The sequence below is a fragment of the Amblyomma americanum genome, chromosome 6 (genome assembly GCF_052857255.1).
Source record: "Amblyomma americanum isolate KBUSLIRL-KWMA chromosome 6, ASM5285725v1, whole genome shotgun sequence".
NCBI lineage: Eukaryota > Metazoa > Arthropoda > Arachnida > Ixodida > Ixodidae > Amblyomma > Amblyomma americanum.
The window spans coordinates 73,856,484-73,870,479 of record NC_135502.1 but is presented as its reverse complement, the minus strand read 5'-3'; positions in this window follow the sequence as shown (position 1 = coordinate 73,870,479).

Genomic DNA, 13,996 nt, shown 5'->3' with positions numbered 1-13,996 from the left:
AACCAAATGAAACGTGACAAAATATATGGCCCCGAGTTGCACAAAGCTGATAGAAGCTGTCCTGGAAAAACGCAGAAACGGTTGCTCGAATCTTCAAGATGTGCAAAGAAAGATGTGAACAGAGTTCGGCTTGTATCTAACAAGCTACACGGGAGCAACGATCTTAAGATGTGGGATTCCAACGCCAGCCGCTCTGTCTATGTTTCTGGGCCGCAACCATGAATGACATCTTTTTAGCGACCTCTTTGCTCACACTCTTGCATCTTCATTGTCATCACGGAAAGGGCGCTCCGATAAATATATCTGAGCTCGCTCTGAAATATGGCTGCTTGATTTCATTCCAGACGGTAGTGGTCCGCTGACCGAATCAATCTTCAACCTCTTCCGATGCGATAGAAAGTTCACAGGAAAGGAAGAGTGCATTATTGTACCGACAATAACCGCTTCTACTGTTGAATGTACATTTGTTGCTCTGAAACGCGGTGTTACTAACTGTATGGTGTGGTGTGTTTTTACCTACCACCTGACATGACCGATGGTCTTGCCAATGAATTCCACCGCATTCTAAGTGACGTATTAACACGTTTTCGTAACTCTTATTTTTCCATCTCGATGATTTCAAGTGGGACACACAGTCTGTCCATATAAGTTGCAGAGAAGCTCATGCATTCATACATACTTGTTTGTATTTTTCTCTGTTCCAAATCAGTCTTCAAACCGACAAGGTTCGCGGCTAATTCCTCCAACATTCTGCCAGCCACCCTAATAGCTTATGATACTTGGGTAGTCACAGCGCAAAAAGGACAGGACCAACACACGAACCGGACACACACTGCGGTGCTACTGTCCTTATCACGAACAACAACTTGCCCAAACTGCCCGAGAGTAACAGCGACGATGTTACGAAGAATGCAGCTCTAGCTAAATTAAAAACGTATGCACGCGTTGGCCTCTGAAATACGTTTGACATGAGTATCACTTTCTGAGAAAACGCATACAAGAGTAAAAACAACGTTGCTACGAAGAATGCAGCGTTCGCTAAATTAGAAACCTACGCACACATTGGCCTCCGAAAGCAGTAAGTTTGACGCACGTGTGCATGGCATGCATTTGACGTCGCGGGTGATAAAAGCAAAGAATAAGCCGACGGTGTGCGAGCAAAAAGAAAAAAAGGAGTGAAAATAACGGCAATAAAGAGACAATGCAAGAACGCATGCGACAAATGGATGTCGAGAGGCATGTTTATGCAGCGGCGGCGATGCGGCCTCCTCGTTTCTGTCGCAGACTGTTCCGCCAAAAGATACAGCGCCTCATTCGCGCCGAAACAGACGCAGAGATGCCCGATACCGAAGGCGGAACCTGCAGCTGCGACCGAGCACATCTGAAGGAAGAAGCAAAAAATAAAGAGAGATAGCGAGAGCAAGGAGCGAATGGTAAGAGGAAACGGCAAACGCTACGCGCGCACGTAGCCCACATCCTGCAAGTCGCATATATACGCTTTCGAAACAACTGCAAAAACGACCCTGCAGTTTGTTAGGACGTCCGCTGGAAGAGGCACTGCTCACCGCTGCATGTGAAAATAGCCATCATCTGCTAGGTCAAAGGCAGGACAAAAGGCCTCTCACGCGGCTCACCAATTATCCCTCACCTGTGCTAGCCGCAGAAACCCTATCCAGCCATATATACAGGGTGTCCCAGCTAACTTGGACAAAGACATTTAAAAAAAAGTTCTTCAGAACTGAAACCGCGTGGATGCTGCTATGGTTTAGGGTTTTTAGTTCCATACGTTTCCTCCCGCTGCTTAATAATAATAATTGGTTTTTGGGGGAAAGGAAATGGCGCAGTATCTGTCTCATATATCGTTGGACACCTGAACCGCGCCGTAAGGGAAGGGATAGAGGAGGGAGTGAAAGAAGAGAGGAACAAATAGGTCCGTAGTGGAGGGCTCCGGAATAATTTCGACCACCTGGGCTGCTTAAGGCCCAAGCGACCGTTTTTGGAGACCTCGTTGTCCCACAAGATACGGCACTAGAACACGAGCTCATTATGTTCCAACTTACTTCAATAAATTACCTCCCAGCACTTTTCATATGAAAACGAAATACAAGTTAAAAAGACTGCTAAGGCGCTTCTCTTTTTAAAGCCGTATTTTGCTTCTTTGGTTTCCTGTATTGTGTTTGCCTACGTTCAATCCTATCGTACCCAGGAAAGCCTGATTGGCATACGATTACCTGTAGCACGGTAATTTGCTGGCGTACAGTTACTCTGCTCTGCGGTTCATTATGCTCATTGGAAGTTTCTCTTCATAGACATTGCATAATTTTTAACCATTATCTTACTTTCTTTTCGTTTCCTGTACTCGCGTTTCGCTGCTTTATATTTATTTTAATTACCGTGTATGGTTTTGCTGCCTGGCAGGCACTGCCGCTCAAGCCTTCAGTGTCTTTTTCAGGTCTCAATATATGTACTGTATATTTTTTCATAGCAATAAAGTATTATTATCTAAAGTGTCAATACCATTACCTTGCTCGTCTTACTTCAATAATTAGTCGAGATAAATTAACCTTTGAAATATAGCTTGAAACGTTCAGGCGTCAATAGGAAAGTTGTGGACCTCCACAAATATTGCCCAACCAAGGTCCTTCCAACGAGATAGCCCTACCGTGGCCGTTAATTACTCGGGAAAAACGAAAGCGCGCCCGGCGTTTTAAAAAATGCCACGTGAAAGCGCGCTCCATGTGCCCGAATGCGCCGCGATTATGGCGCTCTCATCCGTGATTTGCAAAAAAAACATCGTCAGCGACGCACTTTCACTTCGCTTGTACGAGAAAGGGCTTCTGTCTTTGCTCGGATCTGACCAACGTTTTTAGATAAGGGCAGTTGGAAAAAAAAGGATTGATGCTTGTTAGTTAAACATGACTTCAGTGGCAGCGCAGGTAGAAGGAAGGGACGGGATAGGACGCAAGAGTAAAGAGCGCTGACTTCCAGTTTATTTCACCAAACGTGCCACGTGTGTATATATATATATATATATATATATATATATATATATATATATATATATATATATATATATATATATATATATATATATATTCTATTTTTGAATTTGTAGTGCCAATCAATTGGTTTAAAGAAAATTACTTATAAAGCAGCAGAAAAAACAACCATGCCGCCGGTGGGATCCGAACCCACGACCTCCGAATATCGCGTCCGGTGCTCTTACCAACTGAGCTACGGCGACGGCTGTCCAATCTGCTGCTCTCATGGGTATTTATGTTTATTGGGTGTGAGCGAACCTTGAGAGTGTTCACCAGCGCCACCCTCGTCCATAGCGGTGGACGTAGCACGCCCTGTAATGCCGCGAGTGTGACGTAGAACGTCATCTAACGGCGAGGGCGGAAACTGTGCGAGAACCCTCTTATGCTACCTATGGCATCAAGACTGCCAGAACCGAGACCCTCGTTAAGCTATTAGCAGACAAGGCAAATGAAATGAGGGGCTCGTTTGACAAACATATGAAGGAAGCGAACAGTCACCGAAACCAAGGTGCACACGGGAAAGATTCTATTTTTTTTTTATTTGTAGTGCCAATCAATTGGTTTAAAGAAAATTACTTATAAAGCAGCAGGAAAAGCAACCATGCCGCCAGTGGGATCCGAACCCACGACCTCCGAATATCGAGTGCAGTGTTCTACCAACTGAGCTACGGCGACGGCTGTCCAATCTGCTGCTCTCATGGGTATTTATGTTTATTGGGTGTAAGCGAACCTTGAGAGTGCTCACCAGCGCCACCCTAGTCCATAGCGGTGGACGTAGCACGTCCTGTAATAACGCGAGTGTGACGTAGAACGTCATCTAACGGCGAGGGCGGAAACTGTGCGAGAGCCCTCTTATGCTACCTATGGCATCAAGACTGCCAGAACCGAGACCCTCGTTAAGCTATTAGCAGACAAGGCAAATGACATGAGGGGCTCGTTTGACAAACATATGAAGGAAGCCAGCAGTCACCGAAACCAAGGTGCACAGGGGAATGTTTCTTTTTTTTTAATTTGTAGTGCCAATCCATTGGTTTAAAGAAAATTACTTATAAAGCAGCAGAAAAAACAACCATGCCGCCGGTGGGATCCGAACCCACGACCTCCGAATATCGCGTCCGGTGCTCTAGCAACTGAGCTACGAAGACGACTGTCCAATCTGATGCTTTCGTGGGTATTTATATTTTGCGTGCAAGCTAACCTTGATAGTGTTCACCAGCGCCACCCTCGGATATTCGGAGGTCGTGGGTTCGGATCCCACCGGCGACATGGTTGTTTTTTTCTGCTGCTTTATAAGTAATTTTCTTTAAACCAATTGATTGACACTACAAATTAAAAAAAAAAGAAACATTCCCCTGTGCACCTTGGTTTCGGTGACTGTTGGCCTCCTTCATATGTTTGTCAAACGAGCCCCTCATTTCATTTGCCTTGTCTGCTAATATATATATATATATATATATATATATATATATATATATATATATATATATATATATATATATATATATATATATATATATATATATATATATATATATATATATATATATATATATATATATATATATATATATATATATATATATATATATATATATACCAGCAAGAGTGAAATCCGAGAAAAGGGGAAAGAGCAAAGGGGAAACAAAACTCGTCATGATGCCACAGCACAGCACCAGGAACCTAATTCCAAGCATCTAAAAATCTTGAGTTCCTTCTGCGTCAAAGCGACCGATGGCATGCTCACACACTTATCCCCCGCACGCGCAATCTTCACCGCCTCGATTATTTCCCTAACTCCCTGATCTTTATGCTTACTGTCAATCTTGCATTGATTAAATGCTGGCACGCGTGGCTTTTTTCGACGCTGACAGTTTTTACCGCAGTTGCGACAGTGCAGGCTGAGCTGACCCTGTTTTCCTTCATTTACGTTGTTATTGTGTTCTCTCAATCTTGTGTCAACACCTGTCCGTCCGATATATTCGCGGATATATAAACAGTTGGCAGTCGAAGTCGAGAGTTCGACGAAAACTCGTCTGGTCGAGGACAAACATGTTGACGAAGAAGAAGGAGCGCCGACCAAAGAAAACAAAAAACAAAAACAGACGTTTCGAATGTGAACAAGGCTCCCGTACGGGAGCCGAAACGTCAGTTTTTGTTTTTTGTTTTCTTTGGTCGGCGCTCCTTCTTCGTCAGTTGGCAGTCAGCGCTCTCTGCTTCTGTGTCCTATCCCGTCCCTTCTCTCAACCTGCGCTGCCACTGAAGGCAGTTGGAAAACTTACTCCGGGGATGCAGCCCCAGTTCCGTTGCCGCTTTAATCTCAACGAGACGCGAAGGCCATCTCTAGGGTTGTGTCAGTACCACGTCCTTTGTCCCACGCCCGTTGGCTGCGCTTGGTGCAGCTGCTTCTAGCCGAGCGTTGCTATTGATGTTCACTGCTTGGATTTGGTATACGTATAATCTCGCGTGCGCTCTACACATGGGGTATACGAGAAGGCAGGATGCTCGGGGTTTAGCTTTTGAGTGCAGATAGCGGCCGAAAGTGCAAGCCTTTCTTTCTGCGTACGACGTGCCGCTTGCCCCCTCGTAGTTTGGCCTGATAAAATTATGCTCGTGGGCAATATGCGGCTGTGCAAAGTAGTCTGCAAGTACGCTTCGTCGTGGCTGAAGTGGCAGTAACAGCACTAAATTTCGCGAAGTGCGGGCCCTTTAGTGCTCTCCTTGCAGCACCGACTGAAGAAGAAAAGCACCTTATTAGGAGATCTTTCCTCGGCTTTTTACAACAGCTGTGTTAAGGAATAAAATATTGAGTTATTGACATTCGCGGAAGTAATTGAAACGCCTGCTGAATTTCGCAGCCTCGGCCTGGGTGCAAATTCCCATTTAGTTAATAAAATTACGCTGTTAAATACGAAATGTGCCATTTAGAAGCCGCCGAAACCGGCTTTTAGGAGGCTAATGACACTAAATTACCAGAAGAGGGCAAATGCGGGCTGGTTGGTACATTTTTGAAGAACTGGTGTTGTCCAGTGCTGGTGTTTGTCCTTCTCTTGTCTCGTCTTCCGAAGCGCTGTTTTGTCTAGCTCTTCAAAAACATACTAACCTGCCCCGGAATGCATGCAGATACGGTTAAAGAAGCCCGAATAACAAGCTTTTAACTTTCCATTGCGGAACACAGCATTCCCTCACTATATCGGCTCCTTGAAAGTTTGCACAGCTAGGAAGTCACAACGAGACGAGCAGCCGTTTTCCAACGCGTCTTTAACGTGTCCGGCTAAAGTTATGGTTTTTTTATGCTACTAAATCTTCTTGTTGCATTATTACAAAAAAGATAAAGGCGAAAACTACGTTTATATTCCTTGAACACATTTGTGTTCGCACGCGAGCCACCGTCCGCTGCGCACGTCAGAGTAGCAGACGACGCGTCCATCCCAAAGCGACCGCAGCGCCACCGCCTAGGCGGCAATCGCTTGGGTCCGCGCCGCACCCTGGCGCGCCGCCGCAGCAACTGCCCTTATCTACAAACGTTGGCTCTGACGTTACCGGCAGCAGCTGGTGACGCACTGTGTATTCTGCTATCGTGAGAGCGCAATTATCGCCGAAGAAACGGTAGCCGGCTTTCTTTCAACTGCCGCCCGAGCCCATTGGCACTTACCTTGGAACCAAACACAGCGCGAAGCTCTGTCGTGTGCAGCACGAAAGGCGCGAAGCGGGCGATGTTTTTTACAAAGCACGGATGAGAGCGCTGCAACTGCGGCGCATTCGGGCGCACGGAGCGCGCTATCACGTGGTATTCTTAAGACTCCGCAGGATCTCGTTTTTCCCGAATAAAATCGGCCACGCTAAGTCTATCTCGTTGGAACTGCCTGGGTTGTACAATATTTGTGGACCTCCACAAATTTCCTATTGACGCCTGAACGTTTCAAGCTATATTTAAAAAGTTAATTAATCTATCTCGACTAATTATTAAAGTAGGACGAGCAAAAAAAGTGGTGCTGTAACTTAAGACAAACCTTAACAACATCCACGCGATTTCAGTTCAGAAGGACACTTAGGTTTTAACAAAATCTTGGTCCAAGTTAGCTGGGACACCCTGCATATTCGTAGCCTCAATGCCAGCGTGACTCTCAATCGCCCGTCTATACGTTCCCTTTTTCGAGATGCCCGCCTTGTGGTCCCCTAAAAGAGTGCCGGCTGTCTGTTGTTTGCGTTCGGCTAGAATATAATGAACTCGACTTTGCTTGCTTTGATCCCTGACGGGATTGGCAGTATCAAATGAAAATAAATAAATCCATGCTGCTTTCCTTCTGCGTCAGGACTTTACAGTGCAGCTGTTAAACGCCCGCTCTTTGGGCTGAGCGCCGGTGTTGTCGATGTAACCAGCAGAGCGAGGGTGGCTGTTAGCGAGAAGGGTAGTATGTGCCACGTTCCGTCTGCCACTGCTACTGCGAAACGGGCTGCCCGACGAAAGGCTCAGCGGCGGCGGAGCTGCGCGCTTAATAATAATTAATAATTGGTCTTTTGGGGGAAAGGAAATGGCGCAGTATCTGTCTCATATATCGTTGGACACCTGAACCGCGCTGTAAGGGAAGGGACAAAGGAGGGAGTGAGAGAAGAAAGGAAGAAGAGGTGCCGTAGTGGAGGGCTCCGGAATAATTTCGACCACCTGGGGATCTTTAACGTGCACTGACATCGCACAGCACACGGGAGCCTTAGCGTTTTTCCTCCATAAAAACGGAGCCGCCGCGGTCGGGTTCGAACCCGGGAACTCCAGATCAGTAGTCGAGCGCCCTAACCACTGAGCCACCGCGGCGGGGGTGAAGAACGAGTATCAGGGGGAAATAAAAACAGTGGTATATAACTGTGCATATATGCGTGTGTTTAGCATATTCGCTTCCTCGATATATCGCAAAATCGAAATACGTCAACGGCTGTGCTGAAAATTCGCGTTGCCGAGTATCGTAATCATCCAGTGAGATTTTTTTTTCGTTAGCTTCCAAGTGTTTCGCTATATATGCGAATATTGGTACAATAGAGCTGTTATAAATTTTACTTTTGAGGGATATCGGTGAGTTGCCGTTTTTTAAACTTGAGAGTGCCTGCCAGCACTCCATGCCACTCTAGAGATTACAAGGGAGACAGCTGTCCCCTCTGCAATTTCTTTTTCGTGGTCCCGTCACTGATACTTGATCAAAATAGACTTACTCTCACTGATTCACGTACTTGACTGTACCTCTCATAAACGGTTACTCCTTTGCAAACTGTTGAACATCACTCTCACTCACTCACTCACTCACTCACTCACTCACTCACTCGCTCGCTCGCTCACTCACTCACTAGCACAGAGAAATGTTACAGCACCGACGAGCAATCGAGGTCACCCGGCTTTTTTCTAGCTTGGATCTCTCTTCAATTGCAAGTCATAACCTAAGTAACCTAAGCAACATATTTGCCCCGTATAAACTGGCTCCTTTTGCTAATAACGCTCAAGATCCCTTACGCTACTTTTCCGGGCAAATAACGGAACTGAGCGATACAAAGAAGCAATGAAAATCACGCGACATATGCTCCAAGTTACAAACTACAGCGGCTCAGGGTTATTCGAGAGCTCCGGTCGAGCCTGGTTAAGCGAGTTGTTTAGCTTGTCCAAAGCCGGGCTCGGGTCAGAGCAATGAACTATGTATACAAGGAACTCATGCATGTCTTGTTGAGGCCACAGGTGTCGTTGCTGGGCAGTCGATAACACGAAAAGTACCAGCAAGAAAAAAGAACAAATAAGAAAGAAACAATGACCATGAAAGATCCGTGAAAACAAAAATTGCCCTTATCTCTGAAGCCGATGATACGGAGAGAAGACAAGGAAGTTAAGAAGAGAGGGAAGCGTTCCTTGTCAGTTACTGCGTCCTTGTCCGATTGGCAGTCCGGGTGTGATGTACGCTTTATCGTTACAGCAAAAAGCACAAAGGGGCGACAGAGAGTTCTATTGTGCGCGCTAAAGACAGCTCAGATCGTGTTCAAAATATCCTTCACTCGCACTGTTGGAGTCAGGTAAAAAATAAGCACAAGAAAACAAACGCCGAGCGCTGTAGGATGCATAAGAATAACAGCTATTTGTTCTGACCGTCGTACAGCAGGCGTAGTGAAAGGGAGTCTCCACATGTTAACGAAAAAAAAATGTACTACCTGATAAATAGTGTCAGAGAAAGGCGAATAAAATTCCACCGTTTTAATCAAGGCGATAGCGTTTAGGTTCCCGTTCTGCAGAAGATCTGTCGTCATCGTCGTGAGTTAAAGGTCCCTGCAGAAGCAACCTATTACAGTGGGCCACCCTGGTCACGTGACCTTGTGGCGTCATCACAACCTGCCCACCGGACTATGAGCAAACTGACCACCGTGGCAGGTGGCAGTTGAATTAATCATTCGTCGCGAGAGGTTGCTAGGGAAGAGCCGCTCGGGCCGCACAAACCTCACAGGTGGCAGCACCTGCCATCGCGGGGAAGTGGCGCATCGCTTATCATCTGCGCCACTGCTCCAGGAGTGCTGTGAGGAGTCCCAGGGATCTATGATTGTAAAGTCGAGAATGGCCAATTCCGCATATTTGGTCATTAACCCTTAACGCTATCGCGTCATACATACTCTTAAGGCGAAGCCCAAGTGTCAATTTTTTTTACTGTTTTACAGAAATCGCACAAAATTTGACAGAAACCTCAGTGAAGAAGCCTCCTCAGTGAAGAAGCCTCAGTGAGAGCTTGTGGCGGATGTCACTCGACCAGTTTGCTTGATTCGTTATAACGAATTCGTTATAACGCTTCGTTATAACGAATCAAGCACCATATACGGTCGCGGGGCCCCAAACGAGACACAAGTAACTTGCTCCGGTCAGTATCTTGCAGACCACTTTTTCTAAACACGACCATCAAGTCATAGAAAACAGTTCACATCGGCGAGTCGCACACGTCGAAAGACAAGTTTTGGTCGATTCGTTGCAGTCATTCGCGACTTGTTTTGGGGCTCCACAGAATCGAACTTGCTACAGCGCGCAGTTATTCGGTTCGCAATAACTATTTTACTATCCATGGCGAACGCGCAACGTAAACACAGACTTCTTACCAACGATATCAAAAGCCACAAATTTGAGATCTGCCGACAATGGAGGCCGTCATCACGAAAAGCCGCGTGCAGACGAATGTGACATGGCGTTGCGTGATTTCCGGCAGCACAGCTGATTGGCTGATCAGTTTTGAGGCATGATTCCACCTCGCAAAAAGCAAAAAAAGTTAGCTAACGTTTTTCCTAAATAAATCTCCCACGAAACGAAAATAACGTAACGTATAACGTAACGGGCTAAACTTAAGTCGTCCACGGTACTGAATTGTTTGAGACCACATTTATCTTGAACTTTTTACGTCGTTGTGTCATAGCGTGGGCGTGTCTTTATGCTCAACCACGCGATGAATCTTCGCAGTGTTGCGTAACTTATGACTGGCTGCATTTCTTTTTAGTTGCGATATATACATAAGCGCCCTAACAAATGTGTCAGCCAGGTTCCAAACGACAGACGTTTGTTTCTACGCGTACGCGTTGAAATAAAATCAATGAAATTCAACTATGCATAAACTTGGATAAATTGATACGAACAAGCTTTACAATAATTGAGGCTAAAATTTAGTTTTTTTATTTAAATCTGCGCAATTATGAACCATGAAGTCCACAGCAAAGCGAAATGTATACCTGGGCTTCTGTTAGCAGAGTTCTTTTTTTTTTCTTGCAATAGCTAGTCCTCCGGGTGTTGACGCAGCGGTGACCCCGCAAATGTCTATAACCAGGAAAAGGGGGCGGTTCCGCCTGAGTCCGTGCCGATAAAGCCAAACAACGCAGCAGACAATAACGAAGAAAAAAAAAAAGGGGGGGGGGGACGAGTGTGGAAGACCGATCACTTCAGGCTCAGCCTACGCACGAAACGCTTAGTTTCGAGCTGGCCGGGGTCCTGATAGAGCGGAACGTCGCGTACTTAGCGCCTTGGCTGCGTGTAAATTATAAGCGCATATTCTCTCCACTTTTCGTTTCGTTAAATTACTTTCTCTCTCTCTCTCTCTATAAGCACAAATTAACCGAAATATGAGGAACTTTGGTGTCCGTACACACTGGCTCCCTTGTTCGCAGTGAGCGCCGAATGCACTAGCTATGGACAGCTCACGCGAATGGCACTGATGCCGAGGTTGATGTAAGCTACAGGCAGGGTTAGTCTCGCGATTATTCTACCAGCAATCGCTCCAGCATCATCCTCGTCATCAGCAGCTTGAATGCGTCCACTGCAGGGCGAAGGCTTCTCCCATTTATTTTCAATTACCCCTGTCCTGTGCCAGCTGCGCCCATCCTATCCCCGCAAACTTCTTAATCTCATCCACCCACCTATATAGCTTTCTGTCTCCTCCTGCTACGCTTTCCTTCTCCTGGAATCCACCCCGTTACCCATAAGGACCATCGGTTTTCTTGCCTTCGCGTTACATGCCCTGTACATGCCCATTGTTTTCCTTTTGCGCCACCATTGCGACACCAAAATATTAACTAAATACTAGAGTTTGAGGCACACATCCGTGACATATATATCAGATTTACGCCACCACGCACACGAGCGTCCACGACAGTTTTCAACTGTCACAGTCACCCTCTGGAAGCAGATCAGTGTAAGATTGAAGGAATTTTATAAGGTGGGTTTCTGCGCGCTTTCTGCCCGGTCGCAGATAACCGTGAGTGACACTCCTACCCTATTTAGGGACCGCGGTTAGGACACTCCTCTCCGCGTTGATGCATACAATTAAGTGTAGACTTCGGATAGGCTTGTATTGGCAGTAAAACGCCGTCGTTTATAGTTTTTACTGTTTCATACGTTTACAAGTGTACGTACCTTCACAATTTCTGTAATATGGTCTCGACCTGTCTGCTCTGAGACGTCCGAACTATCCTAACGTCGTGGGCAAATACTGGGGTGTCATTTTACGTGAACTTGGAAGAACTCTTATTGGTCATCAGGACGTGGCGTAGCAACTAAGTTTATTACCTCGGAACGCGGTCGCAGCGCGCACGGAATAATTTGTTGATAGCAGCACCGAAGACGCTCGAGACGCAAGCACCAGTTGGGGCAGCACGCGGTCATATTGCATGAGTGCGTTCCCGATGCTATTTACCGTAGTTACACACGCAGGACGCATTGTGTCCCGCCATCGAGGTGCTTGGGGACTCCCGACCTGACACACTTTTTTATAAGTCGCTGCCGACCAGGCTGAGCGGATGTAGTATGTGCTAAAGTTTCCAGACGGCCCAGTTCATCACTGCCCAGAAAACGCCTCGCCCTCAGATATTGAGTGAAGTGCTTTGACCAACATAAATCACAGTAAGGAAATGATTGTAATGAAATAAGAGTAATTATTGGCTTTGCAAATGGCGCGGGGCAGCATGACGCATCAAACGATGAACTTCAACCCTGGATGAAGAGGGATGTCAATGGGCCGCAGCTAAGCATATATGGTCAAGCAAACCCTTCCTTCAAAGCGGGACAAATTTTCTGACGCCCAGTTTGAAACCATTTGTAGTGCAATATAGAAACCTTACAAATTGTTTAGGATATGTGACCAGAGTGCTTCTCCGTATGCATCAAAAATTAGAAAGTAATTGAATTACGCTTGGAAGTAATTGTAATTTAATATCATTACTTCTTGTTAGCAGTAATTTATATCGTAATTTAATTACATTTTGTAAGTTTTCAGAGGAATTAATCACTAATGTTTAATTACTTTTCAAAATTAATTCTGCCATGTATGCCAGTGACCATTAACAGGAAAAAGCAAAACCCGCCGACCTTTCGGTAGCGAAAAAAAAGAAACTGAAGAGAAAATAAATGAATACAGACTGAGAGTTTTTTAACAACGGTGACTGCACTGAAGCGACACTGAAAACAACAGGAAAAAGGAAGGGCTCGGTTCCGCCCGAGTCTGTGCCAGGCCAACAAGACAACAGCAACCAATAAATAAAAACGAAGGCAGGGAAGGAAGGGCGTCTGAGGGGGAAGCTTGACGTGAACGTTGAAGATCGATCACTTCCTGCCAGGCCCGACACACAAACGAAAAGTGCACTTTCGAGTTTGCCGGAATTGTCTGCGTTACAGGCGAAAGCAGAAACGAGGAAAACGGCACATCCAGGAGTCCGACTTTTTTTCCCAGGAACTCATCTTGCCACCACGTATAGTTTCGGATTCTATTGATTGGCAGCGGCACCTGTCTGAGGAATGATGAATGGAAGTTCTATGCTTTCTAAAACGCTGGCAGTTGGAAAAAAACACAGGTATTAATACACTCCAAAAAAAGAACCAGGATAAATGCGTCTCCGAAAACACTTCTAATCATGGGGATCGAGATAATTAATCTCTTTCTTCGTACGCGGCTGGCAGATGGTAACATTCCACAGCCAGATACCAGCGTACACACCTGAGCATTAACAATGTGAACGTACGAGGAACAGCCGTTATACAAATGCTCTGCCTTTCGCGCAAACTTGTTCGCATTTTCAAATTTAGATGTTTGATACCAGCATACCGGCACTCTTTGTCATGGCTGCCTCCGCCCGCCCGCCCGGTCAGAAGTTCATCGTCATTAACCAATTCCGTCATGACAGCAACATGTATTGTTCATACGTGGTACCACCGGCCATGTTCTTGTCGCTGGTATAGGACCCTGTTGCCTCTGCGATTAATAGTAGAAATGAACCATAATTTTAAGAGCGTGAGCTCTTACTCATCACGTTTCGAGATTTCGTGGGGTCTGCTGCCACCCTTTGATCACAGCGCCATCTGTGGCAGCAACTACTCTTCACGTTTCGAGATTTCGTGAGGTCTCCTACCAATCTCAGATCAAAGCGCCATCTGTGGCTGCAACTAGAAAACAGCGCATTTCGCATTGAGA